This window comes from Apodemus sylvaticus, chromosome X (assembly GCF_947179515.1).
Source record: "Apodemus sylvaticus chromosome X, mApoSyl1.1, whole genome shotgun sequence".
Classification (NCBI taxonomy): Eukaryota; Metazoa; Chordata; class Mammalia; order Rodentia; family Muridae; genus Apodemus; species Apodemus sylvaticus.
The window spans coordinates 19,098,079-19,107,333 of record NC_067495.1 but is presented as its reverse complement, the minus strand read 5'-3'; positions in this window follow the sequence as shown (position 1 = coordinate 19,107,333).

Genomic DNA, 9,255 nt, shown 5'->3' with positions numbered 1-9,255 from the left:
AACCCCACTGTAAGTTAAGAAGTATGTCTATATTTATACGACTGTATTTATTCTGTTTGTCTAGAGAACTCTGGTTAATACAAAAGGTGAGCTGTAACCTTCAATGAATAAAACTGGGGGGGGGGGTATTGTTATTGTTAATCATAAGACCTGCAATATAACAGTGGTAATTTGTGCCAGATACAGAGTAATACAATATCAGTAGAGAGCCAAATAATTAGAATGTGGACTTGCTATCTGTAATCAGTGAAAGCAAACTCTGGACAGTGGGATTGGAGAGATGGCTCTCTTGATAAAGCACCTGCCGCAGAAGCATGGCGACCCGAGTTTGGATCCCTGGCACTCTCTATAAGCTGGGCAGGGCCTCCAGGAGCCCAGTGCTGGGGGCTGAGAGAGAGAGAGTTATAGGAGGATCTGTGGGGCTGATGCCAGTCATCCTGGTCAGTCAGCGAGCTCCAGTTCCAGTGAGAGATCTTGTCTCAATAAGATGGAGAGCAATCAATGAAAACACCTAATATCAATGTGTGTTTGCTCCATGTGTGTACTTATGCGCGCACACACACACACACACAAAACATGCATATACCCATGGAAACATGTACACACAGGAGCGCATCCATTTTTTTAAGCCTGAATGAGGGAGGTGTAGCACAGTGTGGCAGTAACTCAAGAATAAAATCCTCAAAAGGAGGAGCATGGATGGTAGGAGTAAGAGGTTTTGTCTGGGGCTGAAGAGATGGCTTGGTGGTCCTGAGTTCAATTCCCAGCAACCACATGGTGGCTCACAACCATCTGTAATGAGGTCTGATGCCCTCTTCTGGTGTGTTTTGAGACAATGGCAGTGTACTTACATAAAATAAATCTTTTAAAAAAGAGAGAGATTTTGTCTGGCATTAGAGAGACAGTGCAGCAATTAAGAGTACGTGTTCCTCTTCCAGAGGACCTGAGTTCAGTTACCAATACCTACTCAGTGACCTCACAAGACTGTAAGTCCCTTTTCTGGCCTCCACCCTTTTATGGACTCCGTGGGCACTGAATGCAGAGCTGTGGGATTTCCCTAGGAGTGTATTCTGGTGTGTGTATGGGGGGCATCATACATGAAGGTCTCATGTTTTTAGAATCACTGGCGGAGAAAAAGAACAGTAATGGTTTGAGAAAGCTGCAGTATTGTCAAAACAAATAACGAACAACAACAAAAAAGAACATCTATGTTCCAATTGAGACAGCAAAGGAACCCCCAACCTTCAGAGATGTTGTAAATATAGAGGGTTTATATGAATGAGTGAACATTGTGTTCTAGAAGACAAAATCTCAGAATGAAGATTAGAAGAAGAAATTTTGTTTCTATGCATGAGGAAGTAACAGAGACTAGATTACGCTATTGCCTTGAACAACCAAAACAAAAAAAAAAACAAACAAAAAACAAACAAAAAACAAAAAACAAACCAAAAAACCCCAGATAGCATATGTGAAACATAAGCTTCCAGATCCGAGGCCACAGGAAGTGTGATATTATGCTCCTGGGGGGAATGAATCATGATGGTCTGGAGGGTTTCCAGAAGTGGTGCAGGGAGGGCATGATGATTAATTCTGGCTGTCAACCTCACTGCAGTGAGAGGCACCTTGAAAATTGGTAAAGTATACTTCTGGCTGTTTCCTGAGTCATTGGCATGTGGGTCAATGAAATGGAGTCAGGAAAACCTGCCCTGAATGTGGATGGTGCCGTCCAAACAAAAGTGAGAAGGAGGTAGGCACATTGGCACACACCTTTAACCCTCCTGGACCTAAGGAGGTGGAAGCAGGAGGTCAACTTGTTTATAGGTGAGACCGGAAGTCAAGTGGTCCATAGAATGAGACCCTGTCTCGTAGCCAACAGATTCGTGCAGGAGGTGGGGATCATTGTCTTCAGCTGTGTACTTACTGGTGCGCCCACCAGGCTCCACGGCCATGGCCACACAGATGGCCCTGGTTATACTAAACAGCTCACAAAACATTAAAAGAGAAAAAGAGAGACATGGGTGTAGGAAAGGGAATTGTATTGAGGAGGAGGGTTGTCAAGGGTAGGACCGAGAAGACAGTGGAGGGTGAGAGTAATCAGAATGCATTGTGTACATTTCAGATATTATCAAAGAATAGATATAATTGCTAATAACAACAACACACTTTGAAACGGTGCAAGGGGAAGTATGCATAATCACGCTCTTGACCTTGCTTGAGTGGACACATCTTACTGTTGCTGCCACCACTTCCCATAGATATCAGGCTCAAATGATTCAGCCTCGGAATGGAGAGTTGGCAGCAGTGACACTCCAGTGGTCTTGCAAGCCTGCAGCTTTAAGATTCAAGCTGTGTTATTGGTTTTCCAGTGTTCTAAAGCTTCTAGTTTCCTGGACTGAGTAGCTACTGAGATTTTTTTCTAATCTGAGACTGACACTAGGGCTATACATTCAAATCATGCCAGTCACTCATAGATAATAATTCTCTCTCTCTCCCTTCTTTTCTTTTCTCCTCTCTTTCCTTCTCTGTCTTAGGAAATTTCTGACTAATAGTCAAGAGGAACTGGTGGTTCCCCCTGAGTTTAGAAGACACAGTTTTGGATTCACATAACAGTACAGAATAACACAGAGGCGATCTTTGCACAGACAAAGCAAGCCTGGGAGACCTCTAGTGGGCGGTTTTCAAGTCTCCAGTTGAATTTTGATGAGCATTTACATGTGAGGAAATTTCCCAGACTAGGTTTTAGGATCAAGAGGCATAATCTTCATTAGTTTGAATGAAAAGAAACAACAAAACAAAACAACAACAACAACAACAAAACCAAAATTTAAATATGAAAAATCCAGCACCAAAAAGGTAGCATTCATGTCTGATATCCAACAAAAGTGATCAGCATGCGGCTAGAGGGTAGGCTTAGTGGCAGAGAATGTGCCCAGCATGTGCAGGGCCAGGCTGGTAGATGGTTCAGCAGACGAGGCTCCTGCCTCCAAGGCAGATGTCTTGAGTTTGATCTCTGGGGCCTACATGGTGGGAAGAGAGAACCAACCACTGGCACACACAGGTAAATAACTATTATAATAAAAAAAGCTTAAAAGCCTGTAGGCCCAATTTTCAGAAAAACAAATAATGATAATTATTGTTAATAATAAAAGATAAACTAGAGTGCAAAGGAAAATTTCTAGGCATGCAAAAAAGCAGAAAAAGATAAGCACCCATATGGTAAAACAGGAAAATGACCTAGATGATAGAATAGGAAGAAAAAGGACATTATGCTATTATTAATATATATCATAACCAGGAGTGCTAGTAGATACCTTTAATCCTAGCACTGATGAGGCAGACAGAGGCAGATCTCAGAGTTCCAGGCCAGCCTGGGCTACATAATAAGAATCCTGTCTTAAAATATATGTCATATACTCAAGAAAGCACCGAAAAGTACAAACATCGTTGAAATAACAACACTCCAGGAAGATGCTTCCACACAGGGCTTTGCCACCCCTCCACTCGTGGCTGAGACCCAGTCCTTACTGGAGACAATGTGGCTATGTTATATCAAATGGTAAAACGTGCTGGAAATGTGCTTTTAGAAACTTTGCAGAAAGCCACTCTCTAGGATGCTAAAGAAAGCAATTCAAAGGACATTTATTAGTTAGGGTTTTTTTTTTTTATCCTGTAATAACCTACCTGAGCTAGGCTAATGTTGTGTTAGAAAGGATAACCTTAATGGCTGGAGAGAGGGCTCAGGAGTCATGAGTACTTTCCACTCTTGCAGAGGACCTGGGTTCTGTTCCTCGCTACTGCACCAAGTGGCTCACAGCTGCTTGTGACTCTGTTTCCAGGAGAACTGACACCTTTCTTCTGAATCCCAAGAAGATTCATATACGTGGTGCACACACATACAGGCGCGCGCACACACACACAAACACACACACACACACACAAAATAAAAAAATAAGCCCCTTTTAAGGCTTATATCACTCGAATTTTTGAAGGCGAAAATTCAGACAACATAGTACGGATTGTCTTTGGTGATGCCACCTCATGGTGATTGTGATGGCAAGAAAACGTGTGGGAACAAGCCATCACATTGCCATATAAGAAAAAAGAAAGAGAGCAAGATATCCCTAGCCCTTCTAACGGCACCCCATCAACTAACCTTAGAATTTCTCACATGTTTTGTTTTGTTTTGTCTTTGAGACAGATTCTCAAAGTGTAGCTTTAGTGGATCTGGAACATATTATGTAGAACAGACCACCCTTGACTTCATAAAGCTTGCCTCCAGACTGCTGAAATAAACACCCCCCCCATTTTTTTTCTTTTTCACGGTGTATGTGTATTTTGACTGTATGTATATATGTGTACCATGTGCATGTCTGGTGCCCAAAGAGGTCAGAAAGGGGGAGTTGAATCTCTTGGGACCAGAGTTACAGACAGTTGTGAACCACCATGTGTATGCTGGGAATTGAACCAGGGTCTTCTGGAAGAGCAGCCTGTGTGCTTACAGGGTCTGTCTATGTAAATTAGGCTTTCTGAGCACTGAGATAATACGCATATTCCACTATATCAAGCAGACCCTGTGGAGTCCTTCACCACCTCACAATACTAACACCATCCTGTGCAGAGACCAAGGCCCCAACACATGAATCTTTGGAGGACACTCAGACCATAGCAGAAGGACTCTAACTGGAAGCTTTCTGCCTCAGCACTGCTGTGCCAGGGGAAGTTGCTCGCACCTAGTACTGCTAGCCATGCACTGCAAGAGCTGCGGAATGGAGAAGCTGTGAGTGCTTTAGGATCCAGGCAAACTGCTAAATTATTCAACAGCAACTCCAAATAGCAGTTGGCTGCCAGGTGCTGCTGGTTACCATGCATCAGAAGGGATGGCCGGTGATAGTGGGACCCCTGGCTCTTTCCCTCCTTTTTTTTCTCCGTCTCTTCCTCACCTCTCCTTCTTTTCCTTCTCTTTAGTGCTAGGGTTGGAACCATGGCATTCATTGTACATACTTAAGTGGGTGCCCTGGCACTGAGAATACCATCTCCAACCCTTTTATAAAAATGATTTCTAGATTCACTTATTTGTTTTCATATGTATGAATGTTTTGCCTGCATGTATGTATTACATTGTGTGCCTGCCTGGTGCTCATGGAGTTCAGAAGAGGTTGTTGAATCTCCTAGAACTGGAGTTATGGATGGATGTAAAACACCATATGGATCTTGTAATAGAACTCAGATTCTCTGCAAGAGTAGCAAATGTTCTTTGCCCCTCTTTGCCCCTCTTTGGTGAAAATATCCCCCATCCTTTCCTTTCTCTTCCTCCTCTCTCTTCCTTACTGAATTGAACTCAAGAGGGTCAGTACAATAGCTTCTAAACACACAGTGTAAAATCGTCCCCCCACCTTTTTTTTTTCTTTTTTTTTTCTTTTTTTCTTTTTTTCTTTTTTTCTTTTTTTTTGGTTTTTCGAGACAGGGTTTCTCTGTGTAGCCCTGGCTGTCCTGGAACTCACTCTGTAGACCAGGCTGGCCTCAAACTCAGAAATCCACCTGCCTCTGCCTCCCAGAGTGCTGGGATTAAAGGCGTGTGCCACCACTGCCTGGCTAAATTGTTCCCTTTTAACTAGGCACTGGAAAATGTACAAGTGCTACAGGGCTCTGCTTTAAGATGGTTCACAAAACAAATTCCTCCTTCTTCTCCTTCTTCAAGCTTCTTTCCACTGCCCTCTACTGGTAAAGTATCAGTGCTACCCAGCAAAGGGAAAAAAATTAAAACAATCAGATCCATTTTTACAGAGTAAACAAAAAAGGTTGAATTTGAAACCCAAGAGGGGAGGGGAGGGAAACTGGGAGGCAACAGTCTATCTACCTCTTTGGCTAGCCAGCTGCCATCTACACCATTCTAAACACATTTGAATTTGTGTTCTTAGAAACAATGAATCATCTCAGTGTTGCACAAAGGAACACACAAAGTATAAGGACTTTGGCAAGGCAATTCTTTTATCAAAAAGGCTATACTCAAACCCAAATGGGGCTACTGACACATGGGCTAACATGGGCTCCATGTTCCATCCCTGAAGTAGGTGGTAACTGCATCTCCCACCACTGGTGAGAGTTTGACTTCACAAACTGATGCTATTGGCTAGTTGGCACAAAAAGAAAGGAGAACACTCAGGAAATATGAATCTTTGCTAGACTAAGTAACTTTGAATTTTTTTTAAAAAAAAAGTTTGTCACTATTCCTCCCTCTTTGTTATACATATTTTTCAACCTTAGGCAGCATATGTTGGGTGTTTGAAGTCTCTAGTAACAATAAATTATTGTTATGATAAAGGAAGGCTTAAGCATGGTTTAAGATGGTCCTATAACAAACCATTGATCTTACTCAGCTCGTATGTGTGGCTTTTTCCCTGGTTGGAAATTATATTCCCTTGACCAGAAAGAGTTTTGTTCTATTAAGTCTTTGTTGATATCTTTTTCATTAACGTATTTATTTACTTTATATCCCCCTGACTGCTATTTTACTGTTTTCCTGTCTGAAAAGAGAACCCTAGTGGATTTTGGGAATGAGATTAGGATCCTCTGGTAAGAACTGCCAGGTGTACCAAGATATTTTTTGGGGGGGGAGCTTTTTCCTCAAGAAAGAACATGGGGTCTTTGGGGTCTTTTTGCCCAACTCTGCCTAGTCAGTTTTCCACCTCCTGCTCCATCCCCCTTGCTTCTAGAGAGGTAACTATGGCTGCCACGGGGGAGGGGGGTTGGTCAGTGACCAATCTGACTTCTTCCAGTCTAATTTGGGGTTTTGGATGTGGTAGTTTGGGGGTAACCCTTCAGAGGGCCAAACAAAAAGATTCCACCTTTCAAATGTAGGAAAGAAAGTCCTTGACAAGTGTCTGCAAAAAGATGCGAAGGAGAAGTAAAGAGTCAGACCAGGCAGGTAATCAGGAGAAGCCAGGAGAGGGGCTATTCAAATCGAAGTCCATTAGGATCTCTTCATGGGCTCACAAGACTATCCATCTACTGAGCTCATTCTTCCATTGGCCTCCAAGGCTAGACTTAGCAGTAATCAAACCACCATCTTCTTTCATCATTTTGATAGCTGTCAAAGTGGCTAGAATCAGCATGCAGACCTTCACATGTGGCTTCTTCATGAGGAGAGAAAACAAATATTTTAATTTTAGGTCAAAGCAAGTCTGGGCCTATCTGTTTTTGTAGGTAGGTGCTGCAGTGAGCCCAGGTCTGACATCTTATGTCTGAAGCAGAAAATCACCAGTGAGAAATAGTTGTCTTAAACAATATCTCATATGGATTCAAGTCTAATGTCTGGGGAGTGGGATAACTTGGGCTGTTTGAAAAAGCCTACCAATTGTTTTAGTGTTTGGTTTTACTTTCTTAAGACCATGTTCTAAAACACATGTTTCAAATGTCAAGGTCAATGGAGGATCTGATCCTCAAAGATCACTTGGCCTTCTTTTACCAACTGTTCCATCTATATGAAGATAAGTCAAAGTACTTGCTTGACTATGCTTTTGCCCTAAAGCATAGAGGAAAAATTTCCTGTGTTGACTTCATCTTTGTAGACTGGACACGTGTTATAGTTCACCAGGTCAAGGTCTCCAAGGTGGCCCTGAAGGAGAGAGCAGGTGACTTTCCATAGTTACAGCAGATGTTGAAAGCTGCCCCACAGCTCCCTGGGATCTAGTTGACGGTGGCCTGGAAAGAGGGAAAACTATTTCCCTTTTTAATCCCTCTGACCCCCATTAGTATAGCTTCCAAATGTGGTTATTGAACATCCAAAAGATCATTGACACCACTCTGATACATTTAACTACCATGTAATATTTAGAAAAAAACTTGGGCAAAACACAAACACTTCTAAATAAGCTTTGGTTGGACATACACTTTTGTTCTTTAAGCCAGTCCGTGTCATTGCTATTGAAAGCCAATCAATAACTCTACTGATTAAAGCAGAAGTTTGACATCAATATATTATACATTTTAATATTATTGTGGTGGTTTAAGTGAGACTGTCCCCCATAGGCTCAGAGATGAATAGTTGGTTCCTCCATTGGTGGTGCTGTTTGAGTAGATTTAGGGAGTGTGGCCTTGCTGAAGGAAGTACATTACTAGGGATATGCTTGGGGCTTTTAAAAACCACAAGCGCTCTCTCTCTCTCTCTCTCTCTCTCTCTTTTTCTCTCTCTCTCTCCCTCCCTCCCTCCCTCCCTCCCTCCCTGTCTGCCTCTCTCAATCTTGGCTTCCTGTGGGAAAATTCTGCTAATTAAAGTCTATTAGTCCAGACAGCCTCTGCTAATATGGCAGACTCCCTTCATTAGCAGGGCTTCTTCTGCTCCTCCTCTGACCTTGTTTGGGGAATTCTAAGCCGCCACATATGTCTCTACTGGAGGAATGTCATGCAGACTCAATTTGATTACAGGATCAATTTCTTTTCTCCTAATAAAACCTGTTCAGCCAACACCGGAGACTCCTGAAATGCTTCCCCATATTAAAGGCATTTCAGGTACCCTTTCCCATCCTGGATATTCCTACCTTCAGTCCCCCAAAACATTAGAAGCCTTGAATCATCTTAAGTAAAGTTGATCTGCCTACAGATAGCTGGTTCCAGTGTGTTTATTCACCAAACCTTCTCATAGGGCTTCCAAAATCCACCATCCCAGTTCGTCATCTCTGCTTCCACTGCCCTTGTGGACTGTATTGGCCAATGATCCACAAGAGAAGAGAGATGCACAGCTTCCTACATGCAATTCAAGACATAGCTCTCAGCTTACTATTGTCGTTGCCAAGCCTGCTGCCTCTGCTCTGCTATTATGGACTATTATCCCTCTGGAACCATAAGCCCAAATAAACCTTTATGATATTAGTTAGTTGCCTTGGCCATGGTACTTTATCACAACAATAGAAAAAGAACTAACACAGTCATATGCATCATCTCTAAGTCTCATCTTTTACATATCATTAATAACTTACTCAGATCCTTATAATGCTCTAGTTTTCTTTTCCATTCTGGAAACAACTAGACATTTTAATCTTTGCACATGCACCCTTCTTTACCAAAACCATTTACAATTTTACATGGTTCTAACATTTTCTTTATTTAGTGATTTTCTTTCTTAATACCTTGAGACATAAAACTGTAAATTTACTATTTGTTGTGAAAATTTTCCTTGTCATGGTTTGAATATACTTGGCCCAGGGAGTGGCACTATTTGGAGGTGAAGCTTTGTTGGAGTAGATGTGTCACTGTGGG